This window comes from Haliotis rubra, unplaced genomic scaffold (genome assembly GCF_003918875.1).
Source record: "Haliotis rubra isolate DU_JTF1 unplaced genomic scaffold, ASM391887v1 Scf1384, whole genome shotgun sequence".
Lineage (NCBI taxonomy): Eukaryota > Metazoa > Mollusca > Gastropoda > Lepetellida > Haliotidae > Haliotis > Haliotis rubra.
In genome coordinates this window covers 174,134-200,850 of record NW_025765319.1, presented here as the reverse complement: position 1 = coordinate 200,850, position 26,717 = coordinate 174,134, and the positions used below count along the sequence as shown (strand labels likewise).

Genomic DNA, 26,717 nt, shown 5'->3' with positions numbered 1-26,717 from the left:
TTGTTGTACTTCGTTTTCGGATACATTGCTGTTCACATGCACGATATTTGCATATGCTTTTCAGCAATTAAATGCATGGTCCTCGTGCGATTCATTTTATAAGGTTTGCAGTTGGTTCCCCCAAAGTTGGTGGAGAAATCAATCTTCGATGTAACCATATATACTACATAACTTATATAGTGAGAGTGTTTTAAGTGATGGGACGTATATATACATACAAAGGTGTAAGTTCTAGCAACAACATATGTAAAACATATATTCACAACATGATTTTTTGATTACTGGATTGTCTGTTGAACTCGATGACTTGCAATGTGGCTGGAATATTGCTGAGGTCGGTGTTCAAAAGTGTGCCATAAAAGAGATTACAACATTGCGTCATGAGAATCCTGGCTAAGTTGGAGGCATTGGTAAACTCCTGAAACGTTTCGAGAAATGCACGATTCACACAGAAGTGTTTTGGACAGCTAACGTTGTTATCGGGACCATGCTGAGTTTGGTGAATGTTTCTGTTTGGGTCAAAACCTGTACCGGCAGTTTCTTTTGTTTTTTATACAATTACTTGAAAAGTGATAAGTTTCGCCCGGTAGTTTATATGCTGAACGGCAGAACTTCCATGAGCCAAATAAAACATACAAATTGTGCATGATAACCGAGGTGTACCATAAAAATAGTTACAACATTGCGTCCATAATCCTATTACCTAGAAGGCTTTTCACATTATATATGTTTTAGCATTCTCTTTACAATCTGAAGTTATTAGTGTTAACACTCAGTCGTGTTAACAGCTGTAGCGATCTAACTAAATTTATGTCAAAGTATAGTTCATGAGAGCGGTATTTGTGTAGATACCAACAAAGTATTTACACACTAAACACGTATTGCTTCAGTGTATGTCTCCTGGTTCCTCTAACCCAATATATTCAGAAGTAATATATTACGAAGATGTGCCATGACAATAGAACAAAGCCTCTGATTGGCTGAAATGTAGATATTGTCACAGTATTGCTCGAGTGCGTATTGTAATCTTGTGGAACTCTGTGTATAGAACCATACTCTTTAAGAGAGCCTGAGGTTCCCATGACATTTAGCTTGGCGAGTTAACATGAAAGTTAAGTTTGTGTGTGAACCTATTAAATAAGAAGTTGGTTAGGCTGGAATCTGAAAGATATTTTACTACTGATAGTGAAACATCAAAACAAATTTTCCAATGTTCTTATCCATCATTTGATAATATTTGCAAATGATAATACAACCCTGAATCATCATGAGATGCTAACCATGAAAGCCAACCCTTCTATTTGCATGCATTAAAACCTCGTACTTGTCTATCAATACCCTAAGGAGAGCCGTTCTGGAAATCCGATGTCCAACTTTAGTCAATGCATTGACAGTTGCGTGCTTGACGTTCTAGAAGTTGGTCGAAGAAAATGAAAACACACATGCAACTTATGGGTAAGAAATCAGGGCCTCTCTCGAAACAAGTCTGTATCCCTAAGAATCTCTTAACTTTGATCGTAGTCAGTTTGTTAAGAATTGGTAGCAGTTCGTAAGGTTACACGAACGTTTCGAGAATAAGCTAGCCAGGGGCCCTTATTCTTGAAGAGCGTTCGTAGCCTAAGGAATTTTAACTTTGATCGTGGCAACCGTGTATAGAATAAGCTTAAGAAGTTCGTAATGGCTACGAACGTTTTGAGAATAGCTAGCCTGGTCAGAACCAAAAGTTGTATGCTCCGATGGTTTCTTATTACATTGACATTCCCCACGAGAGGTTTGGAGCAAAGGTTATTCTGGTGCTCACTTACATGTATGTTGGACTCCATGTGTCATTTACTTTTTGACACGTGGTAATTATATCATGTTTCTTTTCAGTGGTTTCAAGAGTTCCGGGTATGTGCAGCAACATGGTATGGTTGGATCCCCTAATCTTAAACTAGCAATATCTAAGTTGTAAGTTTTCTACAAAGCCTTTGAATTGTCCAATATTTTCTACATTTCCCAGCTTTCTCTGTGTGTTTCCCATCTTCCCCTCCGTAATATGAATTTAGGACATAAAAAAGTAAAAGGTTTCTGATTTCCATTTCCCCTCCACCTGTGAAAAGTAGTATGCCATGATGTGGATTAAAAAGCTTAGATAAAAAAGCTTTTAACCGCACGGGACTGCCACACCGCCTCTCTATTTATATAAAGAGCCATCACCTTAAGATCATTTGATGTGAAAAGCCATCTCTTTGCTTTCTCTGATTTTGAAAATTGTTGAAAACGGCAGCTACGAAATGATGGCTCAGTGATCTCTTTGAGTGAGGATTCAGGAATACGTCATAGTAAATATTCCAAGCTTTTCCACGACTAAAGGTAAATGCACCGAATCTTGGCCAGGACAGCCAGGTGATGAAATGCATGGGCATTTGATAACCCAATTGAGTAAGTGACAGTTTTGTACTTTGACAATGGCGATGTCCTTATCTATCAATGCCACGCTTTCTCATTTCAGAGCGTTCAATAGCCAGAAATAAAAGTTATCTTGGCCACAGCAATACCAACCTCACTGGCGACTGTGTGCCGAATCTCATGAACATACCAGATTTGAAAAACTTTTAGGGCAGGAGCTCAGTCAGCCATTGCCAATCCATGGAAGGAGTAAGTATATAAAAAATATCACACAAAGTAACCCTTAATGTCCCACAATATGTTCTGACCATCAGTTGAGTTGTGGCTAATGAGTGATGCTACTGTCTTGTATACCAACTGAAACAGGCGGCCAGGTTAAGTACGGGCAAGTAATGAACCCCGGACATATACTGTAGTGTAATTGAATGCTCATCGTTGAAACTCTTTTCACATTAAGATGTTTTAAATTCCTTCCAGATGGGGAGCTTTCGAAAGCGCTGCCGGGAAATACATACCCTCTTGAGGCGAGACAGTCAGGAAGGTATATACTGGACCCCCGGTACTTTCAAAACAACAGGCCGTGTCCATCACCCGAGAGTATAAGGTATATATGTATTTTCTTCTATAACAAAAGCTTACAGCAGAGGGTTATGTTGCTATGATTTTACAAAACGTTACTTTGTCTAGGTCCGTGAAGCTGGCACTATGTGCAATTTTACTAGTCTTCAGCCGCAGTCTAGACGCTATGTTCTTCTTTCCAATGCGGTTGTAGCGCCGATACATCAATCCAGTCGCTGATTCACTTGGTGTCCGATCGACATTCTCTGGGTATATGCCGTTGCCATGAAGGAGATCACTCCCAACAAAAGGACATACCAGCCTACCTGCATTTCTGCGCTTTCCTGTACCTCTTTGATTTTCCTTTACTACAGATTGGCGCTATGCTTTTTAATGTCTAATGTTTAGCTATGCTTAAGTGGGTTTGCTTTGAGGTGGGGATAGAGATGAAGCTGGAGTTGTAGGGAGTGTGTGGTTGTGACAGTGTTCAGAGACACATGGTGTACTCTCACTCACCTCTTGGAACAGTTTTAAAGTCAAAAATCAATGAATTGTCAAAATATCTACAGATAAACTCATTAGAGCAATTACCCTCAATCATCTCAATCCCAACAATGTTGTCTCTTTAATTTCACAGTAAAATGATTATTAAAAATAACAATGCGAGAAGGTATTCTTCTGCTCCTTTCTATCTCTGTAGAGTGCTCGGTGTAACGTTAACACTTTCCACCTATTAGCACTTTGGCTACGCCACTATACTATGATCTGTTTTGCGGGCAATGAAAGCTATAGAGATGAAGGTCACATTGCGTTGTTGAAATTAAGTCTTAAATTGAAGAAGTTGTATTGATATTTGAACATGCGCATGCAGAACAAAATTAGGAGCAGTCCGAATTTTCCGGCGCTCGCTACTGTTGATGATGAATTCAGTTTTGTACATTATGTTATTTGACACTATACAGAGTAAAGGAATAATAGACAAAAGTGAGGGAAAATTGTATGATTCCTTTCTGTTGTTGAAAATAAACATTTGATGATTTTTACCTGCTGCTGCAAGTGTTTGTATTCGTGCGCATGAGGTATGACGGAATCTCTTTGTCTGTTGCAAATAGGCAGAAATCTTGAATTTCCAGCTACGTGTAATATATGCATTGGCATGTTTGCCTAATTTACGCTGTGCTCAGCAATATTCCACCCATATTGTGGCAGTCAGTAAATAATATTTGTGTAGGGACGGACAATGCAGTTCATATTTCTAAACACGCTTTCTCCTTTGCATCTTTGAGAGAACGGGCGTAAAATATTTATCTCTCCTGGCTTGAAGCGTTTGAGAAAGAGAGACTTTTGATATCTTCTCTCGGTAAGAATGCAAAGACTGCAGGGTTTCTTCCACTGCAACATGGGCACATGAGTACTTTTTGTGGATTGATCTTTTCATCATATATCACATTCATGTATGTGGACTGCAATACTCAAAGCTGTGAAATTATTATAAAGCGAGGTACTCTTTTGCCAGAATTGTCAAATGACAGTACTTTATTACCCACAGGAGGGAATTCCTTTTACATTTTGAAAGTATAGAATAATATACGATGCATGGCACATATAGCAATATAAGACATAAGACAGACATACTTACATACATGTACATAGAACATACAGTTCATGCAAAGAATCCGAAATAAAATCTAACAATTATTTAGGAGTCTAATACTAGATGGTACAAAAGAGTTTTTAAATCTATTAGTTTTAAAACGTGGCACTGAGTATCGCCGGCCGGATGGTAACAGAGGGCATATTCTAGAAATAAGACATGAATATCCATAACCGCGGGCTGGAGGCACTGTCTGTAGAAAATCTTTGTTTTAATTGGAATATCACTGACACAGGGGAATAATTTGGAGAAAGTCCCAGCTGAGAATTTATACTGCTTGGAATGCACTGAAACAGCATTACGTTAACTCAGATCTTATAGGTGTGGAATGTGTCCAAATATAAATTATAGGTTTCTTATACCTATGGATAATATTTACAATAAAGAGGAACTTTGCATTAAAATAGAACTACAAGCTTGGTCATTGCTTAGGTTCTGGTTTACAATGTCTACCAAAACTACTGCGTGCTTATCATGGACATTTCCTGCAGATTATTTGTGGGAAAGGACCTTTGCCATAACATATCACAGGAACAGATGTGCATTTTCTAGCCAAGAATATCAGGAGTATCAAAGGAACCTTTTATGAGGCACCCCTAAAACTGAGGCGCTTTTTATGGGAATACCCCTCCGGACATAGGACCCTGCTTTCTGTTCAAATATGCCTCCGAGGACCGTAAGAAACATCTCTAGGAAGGCTTTTTATAGAACATGCCTGGAACAGGTGAACTTTCCATATACTATATCCCCAGGGAGGTTTTATGAAAACACGGACTGAGGAACCTTCTAAAGAATAATATCCCAGGCAAAAGGGTACTTGGTATAGAATATATAAACTAACGGGCAAAAGAAACGATATCAGAGTCGTAAATCACTCGTCATTACAAAGCGTATTTTAAAACCACCATTGTGAAAAGGACAGTGAATTTTAATAACGGAGTGTTGGGCAAACATCAGAGTAGCAATAATAAAAGTCCATTGAGCTACTGTACTAATGAAGGAATATAAAGTGTCCAGTATTCGATCACAGATGTAAACAAAAGAACACACGTGGGCGGTGTCTGGTACGCACTATTAGCGGGCATCAATGCAAGCTCCTAACTCTACGACGTGCTGAGAACATCAGACGTCGTACACCTTGAGAACCAAGGAATCCTTCGCCATTCCAATTTGAAGGGTTTGGGCAAGCTGGCGTCGGTTTTCAAGGAACAACGGTTATAGCACGAATCCATATGGTCCCACAGGTGTTTTAGTGGTGACATGTCCAGGTGACCTGGGGACCAAGGAAGTACGTTAACGTTGTTTCTCTGTAGAAAATCCATGACAATACGTGCTGTACGGGGACGGGCGTTGTCCTGCTGGAACATGATCGGTTAAAGGTGTTGACGTAGGAATTGTAGCACAACGGGCGGAATTTGATCAATGTATCGTTGAACAGAGTGAGATTACCATCCACCACAACAAGGTCTGCCTTCATATCGTCACATGCAGCCCTCTAACCACGTATCGCTGCCATCAAACACCAGCCCTGCAATCATTCGAACAGCTGGGGCATCCTTTTCGCCTGAGAACATCACTCCCTGTCACTGTCTGTTTTGAGACTGGCGAACTATGTGTGCCCATCGAAGACGTTGACGTCGATCTTACCACGGTAAGATCTGTAGGCGCTGGATACCGTATTGTCTGGAGTCATCAAGCTGCTATTCGCCGACTGATAGGATGTCGAAGCCCATTCGCTGCTGATGACGTCACAGGTGTGAAACGGTTTCTCAGATGCAGGATACGTAAGTAGCAGTCTTCGTTGGGGTGGTGACACGAGGTCTTACACCCTATGGGCCTGTCTACTGTCCATCCTGTTTGCCTGTAGCGGGTGATCAGCCTCGTGATGACAGCACAAGGCCCCATCTGTACCATTCCAATTGCTCGATTTCTGGATTACTGCGATAATCAGGGCATGGTCGCTAAAGTTGACTTGAAGGTCTGATGTCGAGGAAGGTTTGCGTGCACGCTCATAACCCAAAGATGCACGTCCGTTCACAAGATTTTCGTGTTTCAAGACTTGTTGCGGTGATACTGTTCGCCCAAACACAACATTTTTCGTGACAAATGTTAGGAAAGCATTGTGGCGATTGTTTTAAGCTCATAACTACCTACAAAATTTGAGTTCGAATTATCAAAATAAATTTTATTTCGTTTCTGTTGCTCGTTAGTTAAAAGTACGGGACGGGACTTTTATATAAGTCCATCCCCCCTGCCCGAGAACGTTCTACAAACCGAATGTCGAACCTCATTTCGGAGGAAGTGAAGACTCCCACAAAGACTGCAGCCTTACGCATTACCTAGAAGTGTCAGAAGGGCTGTGTTCCTGATACAGCACGCAGCCCAGACGCCTTATGGGACTTCTCCCGGGAAGCGCTGCCTAGTCAAACCCACCAAAAACCTTTCGGGGCATGTAAAGGTCTGCAGCCTTATGCATTAACTAGAGTGCCAGAAGGCCTGTCTCCTTGACAGCAAATCCGAATACTCTTCCAATTTCAGTCAAGAGATTAGGTGGTACCAAACCTATGGCACCAAGAGCATCGAGGAGTTGGACATCGAGGAGTTGGACATCGTTAGGATGAGAAGCCACAATAACTCGGTGCGCCTAGTGGCTGCAAGAGTTGTATACTCCCCAGGGAGTTGAGATTGATAATACGATGTGCCTTTTAGATGACATCAAATGTTGGAGGGGAAAAAGGACCAGCGCCTTGAGCATGCACTAGTTGCCTGGATATGTGCGCTATATAGATATCCTATAATAATAACTTGGAACTTAAGATGCAAGCGAGGCATTTCAAAGGGAGGCCCGCATATTTGCCATGATGTAAATAGTTTCTATTGATATAGTAAAAGGTTGGGTTTGTTGGTTTTGAGAACTTTGTAATTGTCATTTTTTTCCATGATGACACAACGACAACTGAGTCACAACCACAAACATGGCGAAGGTGGGTAGAAAAGGACGACCCACCCCATCGTGTTAAGATAATGTGTTTGTGGTATTGCTGAAGTGCACTGAGAAGGTGTTAGAAAGTCTCACTAAATTTATTACAATTGGACGTATAGTGGTGGGAAATAACAAGGCCAAAATAGCACTGAAATCCACACTGCACGGGGCTTGTGTAAGCATAATGGACATTATTACCCCGAAAAACCCAAGCTGCTTATGAGGCGCTAGAAGGTTAATAGTCATATGACGTTTTCTTGCTGGGAGAATAGCAGCAATTTTGACCAAACACACTTGCCTAAGGTCAGACCAAACACCTACATACACAAGACCACACATCATTATAACATAAAGTTTATCCACAGACGTATATGTTACAGACAGATTATTGAAATCAGTCATTTCGTGAAATGAATAAGATGTCGCCAGTCTGTAGTCTTGTTATCACTCATCTGGTGGAACGACATTAGTCACATAGTTGTTAACTGTACCAGCGCTAGAGTTGTGTACCTTTAAACGGAGAAGATCCGGGTTAGAATTGGTCTTCACCAACCCATGCTTTTTGTAATAGGGGCGACTAACGGAATCGGGTGGTCAGGCTCGCTGACTTGGTTGACGCATGTCATCGGTTCCCAAATGCGTGGATAGCGCTCATGATGGTGATCATTGCATTGTCTGGTCATGACTCAAGTACTTACTGACAGCCGCAATGTGGATGGCATATTACTGATTGCGGTGTTGAACAAAACAAACAATGACATACACATAGTTGGAAGTCCCAGATTTGTGTTCATTTGTAACAGACAAAGACACCGTCATACTTCATGTGCACATATACAAACACACAAGAAACGTTCAATTTCATCAAATGTTTATTTTCAACAACGAAAGGAGTCACAGTTTGTCTCGGTTTTTCCTATTCCTTACTGACTCTATATAGAGTCAAATAACATATATTATACGCCAAGCCACGTACTTGGACAAAACTCAGGAGCAGAAAATTCATCATAAAATATGAAGGCGAGTTAAAACGGACTGCTCCTTATCTAGCCTGATACATTTCAAATATCATTACAGCTACTTCAACTTGAGGCATAATGTCAACAATGTGACCTTCATCCTGTTAGCATTCATTGTTCCAGAATGAACATAGCTTTGTGAAACAATTGCACAGGTGGTAAAGTTAATGTTACACCAAGAACTTCAGAATAGAAATGAGCACAATTTTTCTGCATCGTATTTATTTATAATCATTTTACTGTAAAATTAAAGACAACATTGTTGGATTAAGATGATGTAATTGCTCTGTCGAGTTAGTTTATCTGTAGATATTATGACTATTCGTGATTTTGACGAACTGTACCAAGAGGCGGTGAGAGTAAACCCATTTGTCTCTGAACACCGTAATAACCACACACTTACAACCTACGTCGGTTCCTATCCCCACCTTAAAGCAAACCCACTTAAGCATAGCTAAACATTAGACATTAAAAGCATAACAATCTGGAGTAAAGGAAAATCAAGAGTACAGGAAATCGCAGACGAAAATGCAGAAATGCAGGTGGCTGGTATGTCCCTTTGTCGGGAGGGTCTCCTTCATGGCAACGGCGCCTGCAAAATAAACATCGGACACTCACTGAATAAGCGTTTGGATTCATTATATCAATATAACCTTCAGGGCCTAGATTTTCGAAGCTCTCTTTACCGCTAAAGGTAGTCGTAATTTAATGTTAATGTATGGCACTTACGACTATCTTAGCGCTAAGAGAGTTTCGAAATCTAATACCTGTGGTAAGCTTTTTATAGAAGAAAATATATATACCTTACACTCGGGTGATGGAGACGGCCTTTTGTTTGAAAGTACCAAGGTCAGAATATGTTCCGGTACCCTTCGAAAGAGAATATATGTCCCGAAGCGCTTGCTAGCTGCCAACTAGAAGAAATTAAAACGGTAGAAAACTTCAGAACATCATTTTTGCTTCCTTGATGAACAGTCGGCAAATTAATTCATCTGGGTGAAGATTTTCTGTGTGGCACTTGATTGTTTGTTATGTCCATCTATAGCGCATGTGTGCAGCAAGGCGTAACTCATTGATCAGGGCTAAATCATTAACACCTTTGATTAACCTTATTAGATAGCAATAACACCAATGATTTAGTACTATTCACGTAAGTATTTATAAAGACGAGAAACAGAACAATGTTCATGCATTTTACTACATTGCATTGATAAACATCTATCAATCTCAACCGAGTTTGAATACCATATAAACAAAAAATACTGAAGTTTACTCATTAAAACTTGGAGAAATATTGTTCAAAATGTAAATATTGAAAAAATGAAATATTGTTCGGGTATGACTGAATGTCTCTCTCACACATGCTGTACTCCACACATGAGTTCACACCTCACTACAGCTAATTAACTGAAATAGTGAGCTGTCCCTGTGTGAAGGAAAACCACTTGCTTGATAACAGTGCTAGTACCTACACGAAACATCGCGACTCATTGCAATAAAGAGGTTGACTATCCATAGAACTTGTTTTTCCTTCATCTATACAACTTTTAAAATGCCTCTTAAAGAAATTGTCCCTGTGTGGTACATGCCCTCCACACAATTTCCCTGTGTGGCACTTGTAATCAATTATGTGTGACAGACTCAAGTGCCACACAGGGTAACCACCACTTCGGGCTATGTCCAGGTTCATTACTTGCCCCATACCTTCTACAAGCTCCTGTTTGCGTGTAGAAGGCAGTAGCATCACTCATCGGCCACATCCAACTGATGGTCAGTATATATTGTGGGACATTATGGGTTACTTTGTGTGAGAATATATATAAATATATACTTACCTTCCATGGACTACAATGGCTGACTGAGCCCTGTTCTTGAAGATGTTCAAATCCGCTATGTCTTTAGATACTGGTAAACAGTCGCCAGTGAGGTTGGCATTGCTGTACAAGATAACGTTTATTTGTGGTTGAATGCTCTGAAATGATAAAACAGGTATAGATAGATCAAAATGTCGCCATTGCTTTCAGTTAGAAAAATGTCCATACATCATTACGTCACTGGATTTCCGGGTCCAGATTCGTATTTACCTTTTGTTGTGACATAGCTTCGACTATTTACCAACATGAATTCTGAATATAAGAAAGGTAAGATACGTTAAGGATGACAACTTCTTTATTACATTATGATTCGACGTTTCGGTATAAGTTGTTATTATTCATCAGTTTCTGAAGTGTGAATCAAAAAGATGTATTCTGAATCCTTCCTCCAGACATTACCGAGCTCATCATCTGTAGCTACAGGTTGGGAGCAATTACATCTAGTCTTTCTGTTGCCTGCTTTGTTTTTCAAATTACACAAAAGCAGATGGTTTTCACAGACTAATATCTTAAGGGGCGCGGGGTAGTCTAATGGTTAAAGCATCTGCTCGTCACGCCGAAGACCCGGGTTCTGATTCCCCACACGGTACAAAGTTTGAAGCCCATTTCTGGTGTCCCATGCTGTTGATATTTTGATGTCATTGCTAAAAGCAGCGTATAAATACACACTCACTCAGATGAATAAAAGCAACAAAACCTTTTTCATTCAGTGTGTTAACGCTGAAAACTGCCACCTTACTGCTAAACAACCCCGCTCTTGATAAACTGTAGGGTGACTACATGAGCAAGACCATCTGTATTTTTGTGTGTTTCATTTCCAACTTGAAAAAACAAGAGAGCGGACGGGCCAAGAAAATATATAAGTGATAAATAACACACACTGTTTTGCACTAATTTGGAACCTTACTTTATTTTCAATGTTTGAATTAATTTATGAAGTATACCGTGTCTCTTTGCCTCAGAAACAGTTTTTAATATATGTAGATGAAGAAACATCAATTTTATGTTTCTGTTATATGCAAGGGTAAGAGTATACTTTGTTTTATCGCATTTGAGATCAGAAAACGTTTTACTATTTTATGTCAGGAACTTTGGGCTGTCGCGAGGAGGATGGGAAATACAGAGAAAAAATAAAATAAAATGGACAATTGAACGTTTTGTAGCAATACAGTAGATGTTGCTAGTTTAGGATTAGGGGATCCAACCATACCATGTTGCTGCAGATATCTGGAACTTTCAAACCTGGAAAAGAAACATCATATAATTACCACATTTCAAGAAGGTGAATGACACATGGAGTCCAATATACATGGAGTGAAGCACCAAGTAACCCTTCCTCAAACCCTCTCATTAGGGGATGTCAATGTCGTGTTGGACAACGGATTTCCAGAACGGCTCAAGGGTATTGATAGACAAGTACGAGGTTAAATGCATGCAAATATAGGGCAAAGTTTTCATGAGTTAGATCTCATGATTCAGGTTGTGTATCATTTGCAAATATTATCAAATGATGGATAAGAACATTGGAACCTATTTCGGTTTCACTATCAGTAGTAAAATATCTTTCAGATTCCAGCCTAACCAAACTCTTATTTAATAGGTTCACACACAACACCAACTTTCATGTTAACTGAGCCAATTGTGCTAATGTTTAAATACTTTGTGTTTGCATTTACACACAACACTACTCATATGAACTATACGACATACGTTTAGTTAGATCGCCTACATCTGTTAATGACTGAGTGTTAACACTGACAACTTGCACAGTAAAAGAGTGCTAAAAAACATATATAATGTGAAGAGACCGTTATGTTGTAACTTTTCTGATGGCACACTAGGTTATTAAACACAATTTATCTGTTTATTGTCATAGTTCTGCATTCAGTGACATATAAACTATCAAAAGAAAGAAACTTATCACTTTTAAAGCAATTGTATGAAAATAAACAAAGCTGGTGGTTTGAACCCAAGCAGAAAACATTCCCAAAAACGCAACATGGTCCCTTTAACAACGCAGCTGCCCCAAAAGTCTGAGGAAATCTGAATGACTGGGCATGGTCAATTCAGGAATGAAGCGTTGAGACCTTTTGTGATGCCCTTTATTCGACAACAGCCAAGAGGGGTCATTTTGCAGCACAACAACAAGGCCTCACACCGCCAGAGTTGTTCGAGAATACCTGCTAAAGCGTTCTCCAGACATGAACCCCATTGGATATACCTGGGATCATGTTGTTCGTCAGCTGAGGCAGCGTGTACCGCCTCCAGCGAACCGACAGGAACTTGAACAGACTCTCTTGGACTTATAGAACATGATTCCTGCTGACGTCATCCGTTGACTGACGACGCCAATGAAGAGACGTGTGTTGGCGTGTAGGGTGGCCACACTAGCCATTTGTGACGTGTTCCCTCACACCTGTCTCATTATGTAACTCTTTATGTACTTTCTGAATGAACTCTGGTTTGAGTATTTTGTAATTTTGATCCCTTGATTCTTTCTTTATGAATTGCAGCAAATGCAAGAGTAGGGTTACAATAAACTTTCAGTCAAATTATTGAAAAAGGATTTCTGTTTGTAGAATAATTATCATAAATCTCACATACGTCTTTGTTTCTATGTTTAGATCAAGTGAAAGTCGGTGATAACTTTCTTTGTCCGGTTTTTCTATTTGAACAGTATATATTTGGAAAGTATTATGATTACGTTAATTGGATCATTGTTTCTGTGAGAAAATCCGAGGAGAATGTGTTGTCTAGAGAGGATGAGTAAAAAAAGTTTATCTAGTTTATCGTTGAGCCAACTCACTCAGCTGTTGCTAAATTGGCGTTACCTTGTTACAAGCTGTAAATAGGTGTGAAGCATTTTTTCTCAAGAGGTTGCGATGAATGGTTCTGACAAACATAGAATAGAATATTCGGTGTGAATCCGGATTACAGCGAACAGGTTTCTGGTGTTCCCTGGAACGCAACTTTTTACAGCAAATTGAGGCACTTTTATACATGAGGTGCACCCGTGTTCTCTCATATTTAAGGGTCGAAGTAATAAAACAATCCAGTCAGTTTTAAAAAATGAACTAGGCAATTCCGTCTCATTGGGGTTGATACTTTGTTTATTTCATTATTTCGATTTTTCACCTGACGAAGGAGACAAAGCTGTACAGGAAATATCCAAGGAACGGTGTTTGTGAATAATGATGCAATGCCATATGCTGTTGTTAAAGCTGATAATGTAAACCCATCTTCTTGTCCAGTATTCAGAAAGTCATTTTATTTGTTTGCAGTGTACTATATTGCTTCGATATCCTATCCAAGACAGTATTCTTAGATTCTTGGCCTCTTACAACAACAAATTGGTTTTGGGTGAAGCGTTCACTAAACCGAAATAAAACAAATGTGCAGCATGCTCACATGTTGTCTAATGTGCGACTCGTAAATATATTCAGTGTCAGGAGAAATTAGACTTTTATTGTTTATTGTTATATTGATTGTTGAATATTATGTGTTAATTAGATTTAGCTTTTCAATTTATAAAACATAGTTGTGCGATACACAATTACTATTTTCATAATTATGCAATAAGTCATATGTACAGTTTCCTTACATTTAGACAATGTGGGCTGTGGAAAGGACCATGTGCATCCCGTATCATTCATTGTTTTCATGGTTCGAGATTTTCAGAGCGTACAGTATAACGCAATCCCTTTTCTCACAATAATGGTACTACAACAACAATTGACGTTCATTGTGAATTACGTTTTACAAGATTACATTTGACAACAATGAACATTGTTTCTATACTGGTTGTAATAATGTTCTATTTTTCTCCATTCCGGTCACCTAATATTTCATTATCATTGCACATAAAGGTACACTTAGTTACTTGTTATATAACTTTACTTTGGTTTGGTTTGCCTGTTGTTTAACGCCGCACTCAGCAATATTCCAGCTATATGGCTGCGGTCTGTGAATAATCGAGTCTGGACCAGACAATCCAGTGATCAACAGCATGACCATCGATCTGAGCATTTGGGATACGATGACATGTATGAACCAAGTCAGCAAGCCTGACCACCCGATCCCGATAGTCTCTTTTTACAAGTATGGGTTGTTGAAGACCCATTCTAACCCGGTTCTTCACGGGTCTATTTAGTTTTACTAAGACTGCCAAGGTGATTAAGTACCGCCCAAACGGACTGTAAAGATGAGATAGACTTTATTTTGTATTGCATAACAAATACTAATACATGTAATAACTGGTTTTATCTTTTATTTAAATACCATAGAATTTTCAGTACATATTTTTCTACAGGTTAAGAAGACGAGGACAGCAACAAGTTTATGGGACTGAATAAATGAGTATAAGCACAACATTATACAGAAAATCATACTTACCAAGGTTTGTTGATCGTCGTATCTTGTCTGTTGCCAGAGCTGGGGTAGCTAACACATGTCTCCAGCAAGCTTTATAGTGGCTTGAATCCGGGTATGAACATCCGTTATCCGCCTATGGATTTATGCGGTTGACCAATCGTGGAGTGTCTCATTGACGTCGGGTCAAGGATATCCTAACAACTAAATGAAGGACAGTGCGGGGGTGTAACTTGGTTTGGTTGTTGTTTAACGCCGCACTCAGCAATATCCCAGCTACATGGCGGCGCTTGGTAAATAATCGAGGTTGGACCAGACAATCCAGTGATCAACACCATGAGACTGGACATAACACATTTTGAACAACTTCCTAAAAGTTTTCATCACACACACGTGGCTGCAAAACGCCCAGATATAGCTGAATTATTGCTGAGTGCGGTAATCAATATCATCGGCATCGATCTACAAAAACTGGCAAGCCATGTTATCCCTTCAAGGGTATCAGTCGGGTCTGGCCACCAGTGTGTTTATCAGTGTTTTTTGGCAGTTGGTGTAGGGTGGATTCTTAAGAGGTGTCAGTGATGGGAGGTTGATTGTCATGGATGTGGCTTGTAATGGGAGGTGTGCGGTTGGGGCAATTTGCTGTACAGAGTTGAGTCTCTCAGTAGCAACAGAAAACTATGATCATAGGTTCGAATCCCAGCACCATTCACATTCCTCATTCCTCCAATAATATCAAGCTGACAGGCTGTGAAACACTGAAGTATTGTTCAAGGCGGCGTTAAAACTCTGGCCACATCGGCATAAACATCAGGTGAAGTCCTTGGATAGATGACCATGTTTGACACTTTGGCTTATAGGAGGGTTTCTGGGGACGGCACTGTCCCGCACAGATGCACACACACATACACAGATGTCTCTCTGGTAGAGTGAATTTGTTCGAAATGTGCCTCTGTTCAGCCAGCAGTGGATGGATACCAGGTACAATGTCATGATAATATGACTTAACCCTCTAGCACTACATAGACAACTTGGGTCGTATACTCTCGTTGGGACTGAGAATTCACAAAGTAATAAAGGGCTTTGAACGTTATAGTCTGTGTTGAAAAAAACGCCATACAAATGGACTGTCATCATTATGATATATCGCACGATTAAATAGCTTTGCAAAGTGGCGTATACGGATCCTTGGGAACTCACTTACTCACTTTCTTGATATCTTTTTCAATGAAACTAGGTTTAGGGAGCTTGGTAAATTAGCGAGGTATTTCGTCACAATAATGTGTCGTCAAGTCTGTATTTTCAAGTCTCTGAAGTATCTTTTTCAAGTCTTTTTGAATCCTATGTGATATTTAATCCTGGACTTGCTACGACCTATGTTTCCATGTTAATTTTCATCAAACCAGTAATTAAGCATAATGATATAGGTGTTGAATGGTATCTCAGCGGGAGATGTAAGCTCATTTATCATTGTTCTGAGTTCGATCCCTGGGTATTTCTGCCCCGCTTAAACTTCGAAAATATTCAAGTTTGTTATATATTTTTAAATCAGCCGTAACTAATAAAAGTGCGTTTTCGCGCTTTGTTAAAATATTGATCATTCTATATAATATGACGTATTTACTACAAACGCGACAATGCAACAATGCGACATTTGATGAAATGGCCCATTGTCGCATTGTCGCGTTTGTTGCGCTTTGTTAAAATATTGATGATAGCATTTATTATGACGTATTTACTACAAACGCGACAATGCGACAACGTAACATTTTAATGAAATGTCGCGCTTTGTTTAAATATTGATTGTGCATTATGACGTATTTACTACAAGAGGGACAATGCCTGTTCGTTTTTAAGATTAAAATATTGAAAGAATATGCATTCGTGTCAGTGCTGCCAATTGTTTTAAACATATGGTAAGTATATTTATGCTCTCTTTTGTAGTTTTCCGCGCAGACAAGAGACAAATGTTTTGACTACCACGAAACTCGTATCCAATCCTAAATCCTTAATTCGTTTCATGCGTGTACGTACATGACATAAACCAGTGATATACCATGCTAATTAGTTCTGTTGTAATGTCAATTAATTGGTTTTTAATAACTGGATACTGATTTTCCAATAGTAGTACAATGTTTAACTTGTATATGTTTTCTTCCAAATCAACAAATACTTAGACGTTAGTGAATCAATAATGACTTGTTTATTGCATAGGGCGTTTTGTTGTAGATTCTTACCTCACAAATATCCTTGTCTGCTCCAATTCTGAAGTTGACAATGTACAATGTTATAACAGAGTTCAAGAACATTTTATCTGTGTGAATTAACTTTGCATTTGTCCCGATTAAATCTTACAAGCGAGATATCAGCCGATTCTAGTTTTTCAGCATCGTTATTGAAATTACATATTTCATCAGGTAATAGATGTTCATTAACAATATCATACTCGACAGTAACATAGTCTCGTAAACACCTGTAAGTGAGTTTATGTCAGCAACAATTAGTATAGATTTAGATTTAGTTGAGAGTTCAGAATTTTTCTCCGAGAAAGTTGTGTTTGTGTGATATCGTGATCCTTGGGTAAATATGCTATAGCCATATACACTGTGTCATCTTGTATGTGTGATATCGTGATCGTTGGGTATATATGTTATAACGATATACACTGTGTCATTTTGTATGTGTGATATCATGATCGTTGAGTATTTATGTTCTAACGATATACACTGTGTCATTTTGTATGTGTGATATCGTGATCGTGGGTATATATGTTATAACGATATACACTGTGTCATTTTGCATGTGTGATATCGTGATCGTTGGGTATATATGTTATAACGATATACACTGTGTCATTTTGTATGTGTGATATCGTGATCGTTGGGTATATATGTTACAACGATATACACTGTGTCATTTTGCATGTGTGTTATCGTGATCGTTGGGTATATATGTTATAACGATATACACTGTGTCATTTTGTATGTGTGATATCGTGATCGTTGGGTATATATGTTATAAACGATATACACTGGGTCATTTTGCATGTGTGATATCGTGATCTTTGGGTATATATGTTATAACGATATACACTGTGTCATTTTGCATGTGTGATATCGTGATCGTTGGGTAGATATGTTACAACGATATACACTGTGTCATTTTGTATGTGTGATATCGTGATCGTTGGGTATATATGTTATAACGATATCCACTGTGTCATTTTGCATGTGTGATATCGTAATCGTTGGGTATATATGTTATAACGATATACACTGTGTCATTTTGTATGTGTGATATCGTGATCGTTGGGTATATATGTTATAACGGTATACACGGTGTCATTTTGCATGTGTGATTTCGTGATCGTTGGGTATATATGTAATAACGATATACAGTGTGTCATTTTGTATGTGTGATATCGTGATCGTTGGGTATATATGTTATAACGATATCCACTGTGTCATTTTGTATGTGTGATATCGTGATCGTTGGATATATAATTTATCACGATATACACTGTGTCATTTTGTATGTGTGATATCGTGATCGTTGGGTATATATGCTATAGCGATATACACTGTGTCATTTTGTCCATAGTGTGTCACATGTAAAAACTAACATGATGTTTCAAACCAGATAATACAGAGAATATTTCGATTCACGCTGTAACTTTTTAAGTGACTTGTGATATAAGTTCTGAGCGCTGCCAGTATTCCTCCTGAATTTTAATTACTGTCCGTTGTTCTGTTGTGATAGAATATTTTAAATCCTGGTACATACAATCCTAATTGTCTAATTGTGTTGCAACAATAGCATATCATAGTTCTCCAGCATTTGTCTCAGAGGGATATAGTGGCCAGAACCATATCACATCCCTTCAGTGCTGACATGTAAATGCACCTAGAATGGCTGGTAGAAAATATAGAAAATTATTTTCATTTGATTTGCCGTTTGCTTTATCTTGCTCTCCCATGAAAATGTCTTCAATGTTTATACACGTTATTGATGACCTTGACATATGTCACATATCTCCACGGATGTGAAATTAGGTGCACGTAAAAAGTTACACGGGCACTTTAACCCACGCACTATCGTTCCTCAAGATTATAGACCTAAATATGACCAGCTACCACTGATCAAACACACAAGTCCGTGCTGCTACCTCCACTCAAGCCATAGAATCAGAACCACCAAGATTGGTTAACCACATAAGTACCCGGATTCAAGGCCACTGACTTAGACCTACTACGATTGGTCAACCGCATAAATCCGTGGGTGGATAACGGAACTTGATACCGGATGCAAGCCACTATAAATCTTGCTGGAGACATGTGTTCGCTACCCAGGCTCTGACAACAGACAAGATACGACGATCAACAAACTTTGGTAAGTATGATTCTTCTTCATAGCTTTGTCCTTATGCTCATTTAATCAGTCCCTTAGAGTTGTGCTTGTAATCAACATTGTTGAATTTTTAAAAAATGTGAATTGAAAAGTTTGTATTTTACACACAAAAATATAGCCATCTATTAGAGTTATTAGAATTTGTTATGTAATACCAAAGTGTCCTGTGTCATCTTTAAAGTCCATTTGCGCCGTAAACAAAATCCTTATCAGACTTAAACAACAAGCAGCTGAGTGTAGCTGAGTGTAGCTGAGTGCAGCTGAGTGTAGCTGAGTGCAGCTGAGTGTAGCTGAGTGTAGCTGAGTGTAGCCAAGTGTAGCCAAAGTAAAGTTAAATATTAAGTAACTAAGTGTACCTTTATGTGCAATGATAATGAAATATTAGGTGACCGGAATCTAGAAACATAACATGATCACTACCAGTAGTAGAAACAATGTTCAATGTTGTCAAATGTAATCTTGTAAAATATAATTTTGTGTAAGTATAATTTACTTTAATGAAGAATGGGGCAAGAAATTGATTTGCAACTACATGACTCTTACTTAGTTTGAAATGATGGAAAGTTGTTCATGAAAATTAGAATATTTTCTCGTTGCTTCCATTATATTCTCGTTACTTCAAGTTTCTTTCCAAAATCGGGAACTAACCAGAAAATAATCGAAATACCGGGAAAATAATGGAAGCAACGACAAAATACACGAAAGTTGAAGTTTTTAAAGAAACTTGAAACAACTAAAAAATAGTGGAAGCAACGAGATATTTCTATTGCAAAACATAATTCATGCTGCAAAAGTGGCAACATTCGGCTTCAGTTCTTGCCATATTGATGTGCGTGGAAACAAACGATACAATTCTGTAACGCTGCCCAGGGAACCGGGCTGACTCGTGAACCGCCTCCAGATGAAGTAAATGTAACAGAAGATACTTCACGTTATTGCATTTTCACTTCCTTAATGGATTAGATAATGAGAGATAGATAATTTTCATGTGTCGCGAAGTCGCATTTTCGACTTTTTGTTTTGAACATTTAACGGTGATTGCATTGCCGAAATAACACAAGATGAGATGTATTAAAAGAAGATTTTTCAGTATAAAGTCCATAGGCCCAAATACAACATGAATGCAACATATACTTCCCATCAAAAGTTTAGACTCACAAGTGTAAATATAGCCACTTACTCCAGGCAACTGTTCTAAACTACATTTTGCAAAATATTCGATACTGTTTAAAGGTACTGTTTACACAGGAACTTATGTATTGTAAAATAATGTCGTAACGTTGAAAAGAGTATTATCATGAGTTTAATAAATGATAAATATCAGTGAAAATTGGCGAATTCTTAACGAAACTTTACACCAAAACGCAGCTGTTCACATGCACGATATTTGCATATACTTTACAGCAATTAGATGCATGATCCTCGTGCAATTCATTTGCATAAGGTTTGCAGTTGGTTCCCCCCAAGTTGGTGGAGAAGTCAATCTTCGATGTAACCATATATACATGCATAACATATAGTGAGTGTTTTAAGTGATGGGACGTATATATACATACAGGGTGCTTAAGTTCACAACAGCAACATATGTAAAACATATATTCACAACATGAGTTTTGATTACTGGATTGTCTGGCCCAGACTTGATGACTTGTAATATAGCTGGAATATTGCTGAGTGCGGTGTTCAAAAAGTGTGCCATAAAAAGTTACAACATTGCGTCATGAATTCTATTCAGTTGGAGGCATTGGTAAAACTCCGCAAACGTTTCGAAAAATGCACGATTCACACGAAGTGTTTGGACAGTTGCGTTGTTATCGGGACCATGCTGAGTTTTGGTGAATGTTTTCTGTTTGGGTCAAAACCTGTACCGGCGGTTCTTTTGTGGTTTTGATACAATTACTTGAAAAGTGATAAGTTTCTTTTGCCCGGTAGTTTATATGTCACTGAACAGCAGAACTATGACAATAAACATACAAATTGTGCATGATAACCGAGTGTACCATAAAAATAGTTACAACATTGCGTCCATAATCCTATTACCTAGAAGTTTTTTCACATTATATATGTTTTAGCATTCTCTTACAATGCAAGTTATTAGTGTTAACACTCAGTCATTAACAGCTGTAGGCGATCTAACTAAATGTATGTCGTATAGTTCATGAGCAGTGTTGTGTAAAATGTAACAAAACATTTACACACTAAACACGTATTGTTTCAGTGTATGTCTCCTGGTTCCTCTAACCCAAGATATTCAGAAGTAATATATTACAAAGATGTGCCATGACAACAGAACGAAGCCTCTGATTGGGTGAAATGTAGATATTGTCTGATATTGCTCAGTGCGTATGTCTTGTGGAACTCTGTGTACAGAACCATACTTTAAGAGAGCCTGAGTTACCATGACAATTGGCACAGTTAACATGAAAGTTAGTTTTGTGTGTGAACCTATTAAATAAGAGGTTGGTTAGGCTGGAATCTGAAAGATATTTTACTACTGATAGTGAAACAAAAAAAATATTCCAATGTTCTTATCCATCATTTGATAATATTTGCAAATGATACACAACCTGAATCATGAGATCTAACTCATGAAAACCTTGCCCTATATTTGCATGCATTAAACCTCGTACTTGTCTATCAATACCCTAGAGCCGTTCTGGAAATCCGATGTCCAACAGTCAATGCATTGACAGTTGCGTGCTTGACGTTCTAGAAGTTGGTCAGAAAATGAAAAAACATGCAACTTTATGGGTAAGAACCAGGGCCCTTACTCTCGAAACGTTCGTATCCCTAAGAATTCTTAACTTTGATAGTAGTCAGTTTGTTAAGAATGGGCTTAAGAAGTTCGTAAGGTTACGAAGGTTTCGAGAATAGCTAGCCAGGGCCCTTATTCTTGAAACGTTCGTAGCCCTAAGAATTCTTAACTTTGATCGTAGCCAATGTGTAAAGAATAAGCTTAAGAAGTTCGTACGGCTTCGAACGTTTCGAGAATAGCTAGCCAGGGCCCTTATTCTTGAAACGTTCGTAGCCCTAAGAATTCTTAACTTTGATCGTAGCGAATGTGTAAAGAATAAGCTTAAGAAGTTCGTACGGCTACGAACGTTTCGAGAATAGCTAGCCTGGTCAGAACCAAAAGTTATTATCGATGGTTTTCTTATTACATTGACATCCCCACGAGAGGGTTTGAGCAAGGGTTATTCTGGTGCTCACCCCATGTATGTTGGACTCCATGTGTCATTTACCTTTTTGACACGTGGTAATTATATCATGTTTCTTTTTCAGGTTTGAAAGTTCCAGATATCTGCAGCAACATGGTATGGTTGGATCCCTAATCTTAAACTAGCAATATCTAAGTTGTGTTTCTACAAAAACGCTGAATTGTCCAATATTTTCTACATTTCTTTCTCTGTGTGTTTCCCATCTTCCTCGCGCCAACTATGAATTCGGATATAAAAAAAGTAAAAGGTTTCTGATTTCCATTTTCCCCTCTACTGTGAAAGTGTATGCCATGATGTGATTAAAAACACTTACATAAAAAAAGATATCAGCTTGATCTTTCTTCATCTGCATCTATTAAAAATGTTTTCGAGGCAAAACACTCCATCAACATAATTATATTAATATAAAGATTTAATTGTAAGGTACACAATTTGGACAATCAAGTTTGATGCATTTTTTACTTTTATTTTATTTTACATTTTTATTTTTTATTTTTATTTATTTATGTTTTTTTGTTGTTTTTTTGCCATTCTCTTACTGCTTCAAGTTGGAAATGAGAAACACAAAAAGCACGCATGATCTTGTTCATTTTATCACCCAAAGGAATAACAAGGGTGTGGTTTACAGACATGTTGTTTAACAGCAAAGTGGCAATTTTCAGCGTTAACACCTTCAATAAAATTACCAAATAACAATAACCGTTATTCATTTGAGTGAGTGAGTATGGTTTTACGCTGGTTTTAGCTATTCTAGCAATATCACGGCGGACACCAGAATTGGGCTTCACGCATGGTACCCATGTGGGGAATCGAACCCAGGTCTTCAGCGTGACGAGCGGACTTTTTAACCACTGGACTACCACACCGCCACTCTATTTATATAAAGAGCCATCACCTTAAGATCATTTGATGTGAAAGCCATCTCTTTGCTTTGTCTAATTTGAAAAATTGCTGAAAACTTCAGCTACAAATGATGAGCTCAGTGATCTCTTGAGTGAGGATTCAGAATACGTCATGGTAAATATTCCAAGCTTTGCCACGACTAAAGGTAAATACACGAATATTGACCCAGGACAACCCAGTGGCTAAAAGTATGAACATTGATAACTTGGCGATGTCCTTATCTATCAATACCTGCTTTCTCATTTCAGAGCGTTCAGCCAGAAATAAAAGTTATCTTGTACAGCAATACCAACCTCACTGGCGACTGTGTACCAGTCTCTACAGACATACCGGATTTGAAAAACTTTCAGAACAGAGCTCAGTCAGCCATTGTAATCCATGGAAGGTAAGTATATAAAAAAATATCACACAAAGTAACCCCTAATGTCCCACAATATGTTCTGACCATCAGTTGGATGTGGCTAATGAGTGATGCTACTGCCTTGTATACCAACTGAAACAGGCGCTAGGTTAAGTATAGGGCAAGAAATGAACCCGGACATAACCTGTAGTGTATTGAATGCTGATCGTTGAAACTCTTTCACATTAAGATGTTTTAAATTCTTCCAGATGGGAGCTGACAAGCGCTGCGGGAAATACATACCCTCTTGACGATACAGTCGGAAGGTATACTGTCTTCGGTACTTTCAAACAACAGGCCGTGTCCATCACCCGAGCATAAGGTATATAAGTATTTTCTTCTATAACAAAAGCGCAAAGCAGAAGGTTATATTGCTATGATTTACAAAACGTGCCTTTGTCTAGGTCCATGAAACTGGCACTGTGTACCATTTACTGCCTTCAACCATAATCTAGACATATGTTCTTGCTTCAATACGGTTCATGTACTGATACATCAATCCAGTCGCTGATTCACTTGGTGTCCGATGTTTATTTTGCAGGCGCCGTTGCCATGAAGGAAAGGACATACCAGCCACCTGCATTTCTGCATTTTCCTCTGCACTTTCCTGTACTCTTGATTTTCCTTTACTCCAGATTATTATGCTTTTAATGTCTAACGTTTGGCTATGCTTAAGTGGGTTTGCTTGAGATGGGGATAGGAATCGACCTAGGTTGTAAGTGTGTGGTTATGACAGTGTTCAGAGGCACATGGTGTACTCTCACTACCTCTTGGAACAGATTTTAATGTCAAAATCACGAATTGTCATAATATCTACAGATAAACTCGACAGAGCAATTACCCTCAATCATCTCAATCCCAACAATGTTGTCTTTAATTTCACAATAAAATGATTATTAAAAATAACGATGCAGAAAATTATTGCTCCTTTCTATTCTGTAGTGTTCGGTGTAACGTTAACTTTTCCACCTGTGCGCTTTGCTTCACATATACTATGATTCGTTTTGAACAATGAAAGCTATAAAGATGAAGGTCACATTGCGTTGTTGAAATTTTCTTCAAGTTTCTTCCACTGAAACATACAGAGTACTTTTGTGGATTGACGTTTCATCATATATCACATTCATGTATGTGGATTGTACTCAAATATGGAAATGTCTCAAGTGAGGTACTCTTTATAGAATGACAATGACAATACTTTATTACCCACAGGAGGGAATTCTTTTTACATTTGAAAGTATAGAATAATATACGATGCATGACGCATATAGCAATATAAGACATAAGACAGACATAACACATACATGTACATAGAACATTCAGTTCGCTGAGGTAAAACAAAATCTAACCATTATTTAGGAGTCTAATACTAGATGGTACAAAAGAGTTTTTAAATCTATTAGTTTTAAAACGTGGCACTGGGTATCGCCTGCCGGATGGTAAGAGGGCATATTCTAGAAATAAGACATGTGTATCCATACCCTTGGGCTGGAGGTACTGTCTGTAGAAAATCTATGTTTTAATTGAATATCACTGACACAGGGGAATAATTTGGAGAAAGTCCCAGCTGAGAGGTTATACTGCTGAATGCACTGAAACAGCATTACATTAACTCAGATCTTATAGGTGTGGAGTGTGTCCAAATATAAATTATATTTATACCTATGGACAATATTTACAATAAAGAGGAACTTTGCATTAAAATAGAACTACAAGCTTGGTCATTGCGTAATTCTGGTTTACAATGTCTAACAAACATTTCCGTACTTATCATGGACATTTCCTGCAGATTATTTCTGGGAAAAGGACCTTTGCCATAGCATATCCCAGGAACAGATGAAGTTTCTGTAGAATATCCAGGAGACAAGGAACCTTTATAAGAACACCCCTAAAACTGGGCAACTTTTTATAGAATATCCCTTGGACAAAGGAACTTTCTACTGAATATGCCTCGGATAATGAAACATTCTAGGGGAGCGTTTTCATAGAACATGCCTGGAACAGGTGAACTTTCCATACTATATCCCAGGGAAGTTTTATGAAAACACGGACTTGGGAACCTTCTAAAGACTATCCCAGGCAAAGGATACTTGGTATAGAATATAAACTAATGGGCAAAAGAAACGATATCAAGTCGAAATCACTGTCACTACAAAACGACGAACCACCATTGTGAAAAAGGACAGTGAATTTTAATACTAGTAACAGATGTATGGGCAACATCGGAGTAGCAATGATAAAAGTCCATTGAGTTACTGTAAAAATGAAGGAATGAAGTGTCCAGTATTCGATCACAGATGTAAACAAAAGGACACACGTGGGCAGTGTCTGGTATGCCCACCGTGGGCATCAATGCAAGCCCTAACTCTACGACGTGCTAAGAACGTCAGACGTCGTACACCTTGGGCAAGGATCCTTCGCCATTCCACTTGAAGGGCTTGGGCAAGCTGGCGTCAGTTTCCAGGAACAACGGTTATAGCACGAATCCATATGGTCCCACAAGTGTTTAATTGCTGACACGTCAGGTGACCTGGGGGCAAGGAAGTATGTTGACGTTGTTTCTCTGTAGAAAATCCATGACAATACGTGCTGTACGGGGACGGGCGTTGTCCTGCTGGAACATGATCCGGTTACGGTGTTGACGTAAGAATTGTAGCACAACCGGACGCGGAATTTGATCAATGTATCGTTGAGCAGTGAGATTACCAACCACCACAACAAGAACAGCCTTCATATCGTCACATATGCAACCCCTAACCACGACACCGCTGCCATCAAACGGTTCCACTTCCTATAAACAGAAAACTTTCTCCACGGAGTCTGTAGACACCAGCCCTGTCAGCATTTCCGAACAGCTGGGGCCTCCTTTCGCCTGAGAACATCACTCCCTGTCACTGTCTGTTTTAATACTGGTGAACTATGTGTGCCCATCAAAGACATTG

The 26,717-nt window shown here is 38.7% G+C and overlaps 2 long non-coding RNA genes across 2 annotated transcripts; one reads left to right on the top strand and one right to left on the bottom strand.

Annotated features, from left to right (window-relative positions):
• Positions 1 to 9,493: 9,493 nt before the first annotated feature.
• On the bottom strand, positions 9,494 to 14,911 carry LOC124268491. Its single transcript, XR_006896290.1, has 4 exons — positions 14,872 to 14,911; positions 11,690 to 11,721; positions 10,441 to 10,577; positions 9,494 to 9,519 (listed from the first exon to the last, which is right to left on the bottom strand). It is a non-coding gene; the product is annotated as an uncharacterized LOC124268491 (long non-coding RNA).
• Positions 14,912 to 19,148: 4,237 nt separating this feature from the next.
• On the top strand, positions 19,149 to 24,808 carry LOC124268490. Its single transcript, XR_006896289.1, has 5 exons — positions 19,149 to 19,236; positions 22,537 to 22,568; positions 23,624 to 23,760; positions 23,985 to 24,097; positions 24,317 to 24,808. It is a non-coding gene; the product is annotated as an uncharacterized LOC124268490 (long non-coding RNA).
• The last annotated feature ends 1,909 nt before the right edge of the window (positions 24,809 to 26,717 follow it).